This window comes from Myxocyprinus asiaticus, chromosome 18 (assembly GCF_019703515.2).
Source record: "Myxocyprinus asiaticus isolate MX2 ecotype Aquarium Trade chromosome 18, UBuf_Myxa_2, whole genome shotgun sequence".
In the NCBI taxonomy this organism is placed as follows: Eukaryota; Metazoa; Chordata; class Actinopteri; order Cypriniformes; family Catostomidae; genus Myxocyprinus; species Myxocyprinus asiaticus.
The window spans coordinates 9,460,188-9,472,888 of NC_059361.1; the positions used below are offsets into that span (position 1 = coordinate 9,460,188).

General features: G+C 36.3%; 1 long non-coding RNA gene and 1 pseudogene across 1 annotated transcript; both read left to right on the top strand.

Annotated features, from left to right (window-relative positions):
* The window catches only part of LOC127455835 (xaa-Pro dipeptidase-like), a 175,385-nt pseudogene extending 168,865 nt beyond the window's left edge, over positions 1–6,520 (top strand).
* Positions 6,521–9,413: 2,893 nt separating this feature from the next.
* Positions 9,414–10,905, top strand: LOC127456490 (uncharacterized). The gene is made up of 2 exons (XR_007899846.1): positions 9,414–10,047; positions 10,814–10,905. It is a non-coding gene; the product is annotated as an uncharacterized LOC127456490 (long non-coding RNA).
* The last annotated feature ends 1,796 nt before the right edge of the window (positions 10,906–12,701 follow it).

Sequence of the window (12,701 nt, forward strand, 5' to 3'; positions counted from 1 at the left end):
TGTGCTTTTATGCAGTTTGGAAAACTCCAGAAAATTATGTCAAGCCTTTAGGCAATTAGCTTCTGATAGGCTAATTGGAGTCAATTGGAGGTGTACCTGTGGATGTATTTTAAATCCTACCTTCAAACTCAGTGCCTCTTTGCTTGACATATGGGAAAATAAAAAGAAATCAGCCAAGACCTCAGAAAACAAAATTGTTGACCTCCACAAGTCTGGTTCATCCTTGGGAGCAATTTCCAAAAGCCTGAAGGGACCACATTCATCTGTACAAACAATAGTACACAAGTCTAAACCACACAGCCATCATACCACTCAGAAAGGAGAATAATTCGGTTTCCTAGAAATGAACGTAATTTGGTGCAAAAAGTGCAAATCAATCCCAGAACAACAGCAAAGGACCTTGTGAAGATGCTGGAGGAAACAGGTAGATAAGTATCTATATCCACAGTAAAACGAGTCCTATATCGACATAACCTGAAAGGCTGCTCAGCAAGGAAGAAGCCACTGCTCCAAAAACGCCATACAAGAGCCAGACTACAGTTTGCAAGTGCACATAGGGACAAAGATCTTACTTTTTGGAGATAGTCCTCTGGTCTGATGAAACAAAATTTAACTGTTTGGCCATAATGACCATCATTATGTATGGAGGAAAAAGGGTAAGGCTTGCAAGCCGAAGAACACCATCCCAACCTTGAAGCATGGGGGTGGCAGCATCATGTTGTGGGGGTGCTTTAATAAAAGCTGAAATAAATAATTCTCTCTACTATTATTCTGACATTTCACATTCTTAAAATAAAGTAGTGATCCTAACTGACCTAAGACAGAGAATGTTTTCTACGATTCAGTGTCAGGAATTGTGAAAAACTGAGTTTAAATGTATTTGGCTAAGGTGTATGTAAACCTCTGACTCCCAACTGTATAACTTTACACAGAAAAGGTTAAGAAGGGATTTTATCAACTAAAATCATGTTAACACATATTGTTTATGCCTTGTGGCTATACTTTTGAAACAGTGAGTATTGTAACTTTTACGGATTGGCCCTATTGACTTCCATTGTAAGTGCCTCACTGGAACCCAGATTTGTGCTTTTTTATTTTTTTAATGGAGGGACAAGTCGTAATAAATGTGTGTGTATTATCAGCATTATGCCACAAATGCTGTCAATTGAGTATGTACTGAACCCAGAATATTCCTTTAACACTAATGAGATGTATATTTGATACATATACATTTGCTTGTATGGTGCATGGTGACATTATTTTCATGAAAATTAAGCATAGTTTCTCCATAAATCTGCTTTACTTTGTAACCAATTCTTTATTTTCTAAATACAAAATATATTTTATTTATTTCGGATTTTAGGTGAATTATGACCTGGACATGCTCTTGACAAGTTATCTTGATAAGTTGAAATCACTTTACACTTTGTGTGTTTCAGTCTGTTCCAGCATTACTGCTACTCACGTGGAGGGATGCGTCACACTTCGTACACTTATATCTGTAGAAGATAACCCAAACACAAACAAAATAATTAAACTCAACTCACAAATTATCCATGTATGGAAAAGAAAAGCGCTCGTTCAGCACTCAGAGCTTGTTGTTGTAATTACTGCTGTTCTTAGCGAGCATTACACAAACAGCACAACAGCTTACAGTGCAATAAAACAGATAGAAATAAAATCATTACGTTTGTTTAATGGAGGCAGTGAGTTTGTCCTTCAGGGTTCCCCTACAAGTGTCCAATACAGAAGAGATTTGTATGCTACATATATTCAAAGTCTTTTGAAGACAAATTATGCTTTTCATATTCAGCCTAGTAGCTCTGAATGGCTAGACTTACTGTGCGGTTGATATTAAGATCTACAGTGATATTTTTTGGTATTCGTTCAGTGATACTGTTGATAATTCTGGTAAAATATTTTCATTTTTACAACTTTGCATAAAATGCCAAATAAAACAAAACAGTTACAATGTTGACATTTTAATAGTGGGGATAAGTGTTCAGTCCTGTATTATGGACATGCTGGAGCTCCAAATGACAAAACCATCCAGGCCGGAGATATGTGGTGAGTGAGAGTTTACATCCCTCATTCACACAGAAATTATGTATGCCATATTTTTATTAAATGATCATTTTAGTCAATAAAGCTGTATATTGTTTGATGCATTTTTTTTAATACAGTGTACAGAATGATATATTCCTGACTGAGCACTTTGCTGATACACGTGTTTACAACCAGACATTAGTACAGTAAACGAGCATATTGCTGACTTTATTAGCAGTACCACACCGCCCTCTGGTGGCTGTGAAATAGAAACAGTTTTTCTTCAGTATTTGGAGAACTTTTAACACAAATTTCAGTAATGATGTAAAAATCTGACTAGTTCAGCCATGTAAATTTATTTATTAAAGTTTCATCTACTGTTTTACATTAATTAGAATGCTTCAAATGCTAGATTTACATTATTCTTATATATAATATATATATATTTTATGTAGGTTTTTTAAATGATATTTTCTCAAGTCAGAAAGCACACAGTGAATCAGTTAATATCACCTTTATTGATTGGGAACACCATTACAGTACTTGGCATGATAACTAAAGCAATTATTAGCGGTAATTACATTGTTCTTTTGCTAATACATTACTGTACAAGACTGATCTTAGGCATGTCAAAAGGAAAGCACCTTAAGAAAACTCTTATCTTGCTACTGTCTTATTGTTTTTCTGACAGTCTTTTTGACATGGGTGGAGAATATTACTGTGTGGCAGCGGGGGCGTGGTCAAGCATCTCTCCGGAGAGAGAGAAAGCGGTAAGGGCGCTTACACCTGAGTTAAATTATGTCTAAGACATGTCTCTAATTTCAGTGAGCACGGGCAGAGCGGCATAAATAGAGCCACACAGCAGATAGACGAGAGCGAGAGCGCGAGCCTGGGCACCAGAGAGCCAATTGTAAAGCCATGAGTTTATTATTTCAAGAGTATATTTTTGTGAAGTAGTTTGTATAGTTTTGAGCGTTAATCATTGAACAGTGCAAGAGCCCTGAACGTGTGTGTTTGCTGTAGTAAGGAGAATAAAACGCTTACCTGAACCAGTAAATCTGCTTCTCGCCTCCTTCCACTGAGAAGTCTTACATACTGCTACTCCTCTGACATCACCTGCTCTTTCCCGGCCAATGGCAAGTTCACACCAGCCCAGAGAGCCATTTATGAAGCCGTGCTCAAGTCCTCCAGAGCTGTGATGGCCGCAATCAAACCAGGTAGTAAATTAACATGTCTTGTTAACAATAGAAAAAATCAAGAACGATGTGGTTTGGTAGGTATTGCATTCAAATGCAAAATCACCTTCTATCATTTTTTTCAACCTACCTCCCGAGCTGCCAAAAAATAAAGTAGAAAAAATATTGAATATTACAGGGATGTTATAATCCAGCATGTACAGTTGAAGTCTGAAGTTTATATACAAGTTTAGGTTGAAGTCATTAAAACTAATTTTTTAACCACTCCACAGATTTTATATTAGCAAACTATAGATTTGGCAAGTCGTTTAGGACATCTACTTTGTGCATGACAAGTAATTTTTCCAACAATTGTTTACAGTCAGATTGTTTCACATTTGAGTATATCAAAAGTCCAGTGGGTCAGAAGTTTACATACACTAAGTTAACTATGCCTTTAAGCAGCTTGGAAAATTCCAGAAAATGATGTCAAGACTTTAGGCAATGAGCAAATTAGCGTCTGATAGGAAGTGTACTGAATTGGAGGTGTATCTGTGGATCAGTAATTTTTCCTCAAACGTCTTACTCCTTAAATTAATTGCAATTTTGAAAAATGAGTCAAATCATTACCACTCACAAGAGATAAAGACTCCAGTCACATCAGTAATAAGCTTTTTTTTTTTTTTTTAACATGGAGAGGGTCCCCTCATGGGGGGGATCACATGACCAGATAAATACTACTCGCTTAATCTCAGTAACTGCCCTGTTATTGGACACTTTTACGTTTGGATTAAATTAATAATGTCTGACTGTGAATTGTGAATTTTTACATTGGCATCTGTAACTGAAAACTTTTGATTTTGAATGATGCTGCATCCATGCCACTAGGTGTCAGTGTAAATCTAAGACAACATGAACAAAAACTTACTGAGTGCACCTTTAAAACAGATTTCCTTAACTAAAATGAGCATCTCCCACAGATGTGTGCTCCATTGGAGGTTTACGCCCACTCTAGCTAAAACCAGGAAATATAAAGTCCTTTAGACACATTAAATATCCTGAGATGGAGACTGACTCACAGGCTTACCATCACACTGTCATTTCAAAAGTATTTCTCAATTTTACTCGGACTACCTCTTTGTGTCATACATTTTTATTAATTTTTTCCTTGAAGTCAACTTATAATGTTAGTGAGGTCATATTGTTTGTGATGACCATTTTCCACCCTCTCTCAGACACTTAGAATTAAACCGGTCATTTTGTATTGCTTTTCCTTTCTGACTTGAACAGTCTCTTCACATTTGAAATAAGTAACAGCCATTTGCTGCATGTGTGATTTATAGTTTTTAAACTGGCTCATCCTTCAAAAACAGACTTTGCAAAGCTGCATTACATTGTGACAGATTTATGATACAATCTGTGCTAAAATGTGCTGCTCAAACTGAAATGATTCAGTGACTTATTTCTAATATTGGCCTTCTTCAGAAGAATATGCAGGTGCTGGACACAGCCAGAAGTTTTTTGCACAATTTGTCTTACAGCTAAAGGACAGCACACTAATAAAAGCACTGCTGCTAAAAATACCAAACCAAAAATATATATAAGAAAAAAATTCATTAAATGACTTGGTTGTTGAACAACTAGTCGATCGTTGTGATTCATCTCTAATCTGCATGTATTTCAGAGTGATTGTTTTCTCCTCATAAGGGCATTGAGCGTACTGATGAGCTGGGACTGAACAATCTGTGTATGGGTTGTGGGGTGCAGGAGCGGATGGTCCTCACGGTGGAACCTGGAATCTATTTCATCAACAACCTGCTGGATAAAGCACTAAACTCTCCTGCCCAGTGCAGCTTCATCAACAAAGACATCCTTGCTCATTTCCGTGGCTTTGGAGGGGTCAGAACAATTCAATTTGACTATAAATAATTGTTTGTCAAAGTCCCCTTAAAGGAATAGTTCACAAATTTTTTTTTTTAATTCTCTCATTTACTCGCCCTCATGCCATCCCAGATGTGTATGACTGACTTTATTATGCTGAAAACTGAGATTTTTAGAAGAATATCTCAGCTCTGTAGGCCCATACCATGCAAGTGAATGGTGGCCAGAATTTGAAGGTCCAAAAAGCACAAAGGCAGCATAAAAGTAATCCATATGACTCCAGTGGTTAAATGCATATCTTCAGAAGTAATATGATAGGTGTGGGTGAGAAACGGATCAATATTTAAGTACTTTCAATTCTCCTCCCTTCCCAGTAGGTAGCGATATGCGCGAAGAATGTGAAATGCCAAAAACAAAAGAAGAAAGTGAAAGTAGAGATTTATAGTAAAAAAAGGACTTAAATATTGATCTGTCACCCACACCTATCGTATCACTTCTGAAGGTATGGATTTAACCACTGGAGTCTTATGGATTACTTTCATGCTGTCTTTATGTGCTTTCTGTCCACCATTCACTTGCTTTGTATGGACCTTCGGAGCTGAAGTATTCTTCTAAAAATCTTTGTGTTCTGCAGAAGAAAAAAACTCATACACATCTGGCATGGCAAGAGGGTGAGTAACTGATGAGAATTGTCATTTTTGGGACAAGAGTTCCTTTTGTTTTCAGAAAATAATTTGCATTATTTGTACATTATGAACCAGAATATAAATGTCTGAATGTTTAGACACTGTATCTACAAAGTTACTGAGCAGTTGTGTTTCTCTGTCTCACTATCCAGGTGCGTATTGAAGAAAACATAGCAGTAACAGCTGACGGTGTGGAGTTGCTGACTTGTGTTCCTCGAACCGTGGAAGAGATCGAGGCATTCATGGCAGAGGAAACATCCAAACCCTTCAGTCCAGTCAGTAGCGAGAAATTCTGAAATGATAAACGACACTCCTTTTCAGCAACATATCTGGCTTTAGTCTGTATTTCAGGAAATTAATACCATTTGATATTTAACTCTGTAAATCGAAAGCAATCATAAATTATATGGAGGAAAATATGCAATATCTGGTGTTTTACAGAAAGTATACTCCTTCAGCTCATATTCAGTATTAGCTGCCTGAGCCAAATCAAACAAAAGTGTTATACAAATGAATTACAGGATCATTTATGCATTAATGTAGCAGCTTGTTATATGCTTATAATGCAGCAAATGTTTTAACATTTGATCTTGCATGTTCGAAGTTTGATACTCAATGATGACAGAGATGCTCTTTATCAGGCCAGCTCTAAATTTCTATTTAGCTGACCAATAAGAACTTTGTTCAAACTACATGTCACATTTTGTAAGACAATGCAATGCTTATTTTGTAATAAACATTTGATTTTTCTAGCATCTTGGAATTGGGTTCAAGATGTTGTTTACTAATGTAGTTAATTTACTGTTTTAATATCATTATTAAGGTAATATGTCTAGTATGACAAGCATACTAGTAAATAATTGGTTCCTTTGTGTCCTGTTATCAGCATATTTGTAGTAGATTTAAGATCATCAGAAAAATTAGTAGGTTAAGTATTGAGTTTAGTGCAATATTAATAATGCAGTGTCCAAGAACAAATACTAATGTCCAAAAGTGGGGTATCATTATGGAATTTTATGTTTTTTGAAGAAATTGATCCTTTTAATCACCAAGATTGGCTTAATCAAAAATGACAGTAAAAACATGTGTAATGTTACAAATGACTATACTGAAACAATGTATAGTGGGTTTACGTATAAATAAAAACCTAGGAAAATATTCCCTTGTAGAAATTGCAAGTACATTTAACAGACCATGTTTTTAAAATTAAAGGCTACACACAATTCTCGGTGGCTCTAATTAGAAATTATCCAAGTAAAGTTTACTTTGCAATATTCTATTTTAAGTCAATTTTACTTAATCTTTGTACATTTTACTCAAGCAATGTAGTACTGAATTAAGCCATGCTTTTGAAAGTGCACTTGCATTTCAATTACTTTTAATATTTATCACATGACACACAGAAGCCTTTCCCATATATACTTAGTGCATGATATGTAGTTTATTAATAACATCACCTTGCTTAAATGGCAATAAACACAAAACACAGAGCTGTGCAGGGAGACCAGAACACTTGGTGCACAAAACACGATGACAGTAACAATCAACAGATTTGTTTAATCAGAAAAAGGTAATTTTTAGTAGGAAAATGAACTTCAGACTTTACAAAACAAGAAGTTACCAAACTTAAAATCAACAATAAAAACGACAACCCATTCAAGCTCAAATTTTTCAAGCCCGGTGCATGATGGGAACACCAGATTGGAAAGGCTAAGTACATTTTACTTCTTTTATTTACCCGTGAATATTACTAAAATTAGCAAATGAATGTGACAACGGTTTATACTTAGGGTTGCAACGGTATGAGATTTTCTCAGTACTATAACTATCTCAGAAAATATCACGGTGTAGGCTATTACATAATTATTATTACCAGATACAATGACCCTTAAAGGAGTGAAGACAGAAGTTGTTTTTTTTTTTTTTTTTTTTTTTTTTTTTTAACAAACGCTTTATTATAATTGAAACTTGAAACCATTTTTTAATAGAAGTATGTGTATTATAATAAACCAAATTATAAACATGATAAAAAATAGCATGTAATTATAACGTTATATAACTAAAGCATGTTAGTTTACATGTTAGCATAGTATGTTAAATTAACTACTAAATGAAAATCAGCTGTGTGAGCTTTAAAGTAATTGCCTATGATTATTAATAATTAACATACACAGTAGGTGCACGACAGTGCAGCCAGACTGCTCCTGTCTGAATCTTTATCTCAGTGGTTCTCAAATGGTTTTGCTTCAGAACAGATTTTACATTGGAAATGTAAATTCCACAATTCCTTTTATGTTGCATAGTTTTGTTCATGGTTTTCAAGTCCAAGGACATGCATCAAGTGACATTATTTTTGTTGTCGACGTCAACAACAAAAGCGACAGGAAGTTTTCTCTCCCCCTTTTAAAAATTGAAGAGCATATTTACTTATATGAGCCCATTATTATCCCGTTTGTTTCCTAATTTCAAACATAATTCAAACAGAACATACATATTACACAGGAGGAAAGGCTCCTCATTACCATGGTTAGGTCAGTGTAGCTAGTCTTAAATAATAGTAATAATAATAAATTATAGTATTTATGAAAAAATAAATACTAGCTAAAACACATCTTGAAACTTTAACTACAACTGCCACTGTTGATATAAAATGAGGTCTAATAGATTCTACCTTTACATTATTTCATAAGAAACTATAACATTTTGTCAAAATATAACAGTTACTTTTACTCATGTAAAATCCTGAAACAATTTTGTAAAGGTGATGATGTGTAATTATTTTATTTTCCACCTCAGTGCTTTTTAGCATGTCAGGACTGCCTACTGTTTGAGAGGTTCGACTTGACTTCCTCATAACGCTTTAAACTATCAAATCAAATCAAATCAAATCACTTTATTGTCACACAGCCATATACACAAGTGCAATGGTGTGTGAAATTCTTGGGTGCAGTTCCGATCAACAGCAGTCGTGACAGTGATGAGACATATACCAATTTACAATAACATCAAATTAACACAGCACAATTTAAACATCTGTTATACACATAATTACACTCAACAATATACAAATAATAACATACACTGTACAGTATACAATACGCTGTTTTTTTTTTTTTTTTTTTTTTTGTTTGTTTGTTTTTTTACTATATAGATACACATTATTCAATAAAAATTAAAAATTGAAATATATATATATATATATATATATATATATATATATATATATATATATATATATATATATATAAACTAGAAATGTCTCACTAGAATTGAAACTGGTCACACCAGTTTTGAGGTCTGTACATCGCAATATCGAGGGAAGCTCGGTTGTTGCAGGCGCGCGCCAGAGAGAAGAGCAGATCATGATCGCGAGCTGGTTCCCTTACTCTCATGCGCACTGACGTGCACAGAACGGGGGCTACAGGGGCACAAACATATGGAGTAATTTAATCTGTGCACAGTGTCAAATCTGTGCTGGATTGAGCAAGATTTCCACTTCCCTTTGTTTTGCACAATCGCTAGAGAACTTTGTCATGCATGGGCGGATGGGGAAGAGAAACCGGCCCAAAAGTTATAGGTGGGTGGCACCGAGGCGTCATTTTGCGGCCCACTGCAGCTAGTCGCCGCCTGTGAAAATTCCCAGTTTACCCCATTGCAAGTCCGCCCCTGGTGTCATGTGATGAAAGGCGGATCATATTTCATAAGGGTGAGGCTGTTAAAGGAAAATTTTAACAAGGGACTTAATCTTCACACACGAAAGACATATTTAACTTACAGAAAATGGAAGTTGTCAGAGACATGTATAAAGGACAGAATGTTAGAGACATGACTGAAAAGGCACAACAGATGCACAGATATACTCAGCTGAGAAACCATCCAGATGTTCTCTTCAAAGTCTATAGAAGAAAATGTCTGCACGTTCTGCTCTTCAGACCTTTGGATGGAGGCCAATGGATGAGATTAATTCAAGATAGATATGAAAATTTGTTCGCACAGTGGTCAATCAGACATGTTGACCAGCAAGTTCATGATGTGATTAATATCTCCGGAAAGCTGGTCGATCTGCAAAGATTCTGTGATGAGTTTCCACAAAACCTTGTCTCAGTCTTAAACACCACGAAAAACCTGGAGGAGGTTCATGCAAATGCCAAAGAAATTGAAGTTCTGACAGCAAGAATACATGAACTCGAACTGGAAAACAAAAAACTTCGAAAACAGTTATCCAAGTAATTGGTTAAAGGGGCTGTCAAAGACAAAAGGTAAGCATATTAGTAAAGGTTCAAGACTTGCGACACAAACGTAAGAACCTTTTCCTATTCCTTCTCTGTAATGTCATCATAGATGAACAGTGAGGATACATAAATAGCCTAACAGGGACATTTTAACATTTTACAGTAGTCCATTACAATAACATTGGTTCCAAAGAAGCATATAAGAAAAGTGCATGTTTTTGTGTAGAGGGAAAGACCAGTTCTGGTTGGCACAGGGTTAATTTCTATGTCAGAATGGTCACAAACATGTAACATCTGTATGTTTAACCTATCATTCTATCAGGACATTAAACCTGTCAAGATGAGGACCGCTTTTCACTATCCAGAAAAAAAGTTTTTATCTTCTTAAAGCATGCTATGTTTCAAAGCTATGTGCTGAAACGTTTACAGTAGACAACTTGTTTTTAATTTGTTCTTACAATTTTTTTCACTGTGCAAACTGTGAAATGTTACACTTATATAATACATGTTAAATATGTAAAAAAAAAAAAAAAAAATGCCAGACCTTTCTGGTCTGAATCTGAATCTTTAAGTACATACATAAATTTGTTTTATTTATTTGTTTTTTTTATCTTTAACCATGCATTAACAAAATTGAAATCATCTTCAAAGAGAAGTCATCATCAAATAGCACCTGTTCTGTTTACCTGCATATACAGTACAGTAGTCAGTCATGTTCCCTCTTTATTAATAATGAACATAACAGTCATGTTGAATATAATACCAGCTTATTTGTTTCATCTCTTCCACACAGACGATCTTGATGGACTTTGGTGTGAGATCTTGAAGATTGGTCATCTAGAAGCATTAAGCCCTGCCTGACCAATAAATTGTTCTTGTCTTGTATTTCTCTTCTGTGTCACATTCATACCAGAAAATCCTCTGATTCTCTGCCCAGAGATCAAGTAAAAGAATTTGGATCAAGTTTGACACCCAGTTGTCACATTAATTTACTTCTTTATAGAAACAAACCTTAAAGTCTTAACTATAAAAAAAAAAAAAAAAAAACAATTGGACATTTGCCCTGTTATTGTGCAGGAAGAAAGACTTATTTAACACACATTGACCTTTTGTGACAACATGCCCCAATAGCCGGGTCACAATAGGAACCTGCCATTATACAGCCTATTATGATGTATCCCAGTGTAATTTATTGTGTTCATGTGTTCATCCAAGAGAAAGAAAAACCTAACCGAAGACAGTTTTGAACTAGATGCTTGAAACCAACCACTGCTTGTAAAAACAAGCACTTGAGTAATTGGACTTTTAATTCAAAACCTTACACCGATGAGCCAAAACATTATGACCACTCACAGGTGAAGCGAATGATGTTGATCATCTCCTAACAAGGCCACATGTCAAGGTCTGGGTAGATTAGATGGTAAGCAAACAATCCGTTCTCGTAGTCAACATGTTGAATGCAGGAGAAATGGGCAGGAGTAAAGACCTGAGCTACTTGCCTGGCCAGACGACTGGGTCAGAGCATCTCTGAAATGGCAAGGCTTGTGGGGTGCTCCCGGTCAGCAGTGGTGAGTACCTGGATGTTGGAACTGGATCTTGGGGCAGTGGAAGAAGGTCGCCTGGTCCGGTGAGTCCCATTTTCTTTTACATCACGTGGACGGCCGTGAACGTGTGCACCGTTTACCCAGGGAAGTGATGGCACCAGGATGCACTGTGGGAAGAAGACAAGCTGATGGAAGGAGTGTGATGCTCTGAGCAATGTTCTGCTGGGAAACCCTGGGTCCAGCCATTCATGTGGACATCAGTTTGACACATGGCACCTATCTAAACACTGTTGCAGACCAGGTACACCCCTTCATGTCAATGGTATTCCCTGATGGCAGTGGCCTCTTTCAGCAGGAAAATGCGCCCTGCCACACTGCACACATTGTTCAGGAATGGTGTGAGGAACATGATGAAGAGTTCAAGGTGTTTCCCTGGCCTCCAAATTCCACAAATATCAATCTGATTGAGCATCTGTGGGATGTGCTGGACCAACAAGTCTGATCCACGGTGGCTCCACTTGCAACTTATGGGACTTGAAGGATCTGCTGCTAATGTCTTGGTGCCAGATACCACAGGACACCTTCAGAGGTCTAGTAGTGTCCCATACCTCGGTGGGTCAGTGCTGTTTTGGCGGCACACGGAGGACCAACAGCATATTAGGCAGGTGGTCATAATGTCTCATCAGTGCATAGATACTGAGATAAATAGCTCTTGTGACAAATTCCCCACGTGCCATCTAGCCCCGGTCTCCCCTATGTAGTAATGCTCTTATGTTTGTATTATAAGCTCTTTTGTAATGCACTATGAGAGAGTGACACAATCTATGTAAACAAAAACATCAGGTTTCAAAAACCGCATTTGTAATTACTGTTTGTAATACCTTACATTTTCTATTAAAGATTCTTCCTTTTTTTAACAACTCTTTATTTACTGCAATACAACACTGATGACATGCATGACTTGTAAAATAAACTAAGACTGCAAAAACAGAAGACAAAATGTGTTTCTTTGTTACAATAGATCATATTGTCTTTCTTGAGCTATCAATGATGACCATAAAATGACAAGTTTAGAAAGTAAAGCAATGTGTGGGTAAATATCAGTAGATCTATGAAGAGAAAGAAATCTGTAGCTGT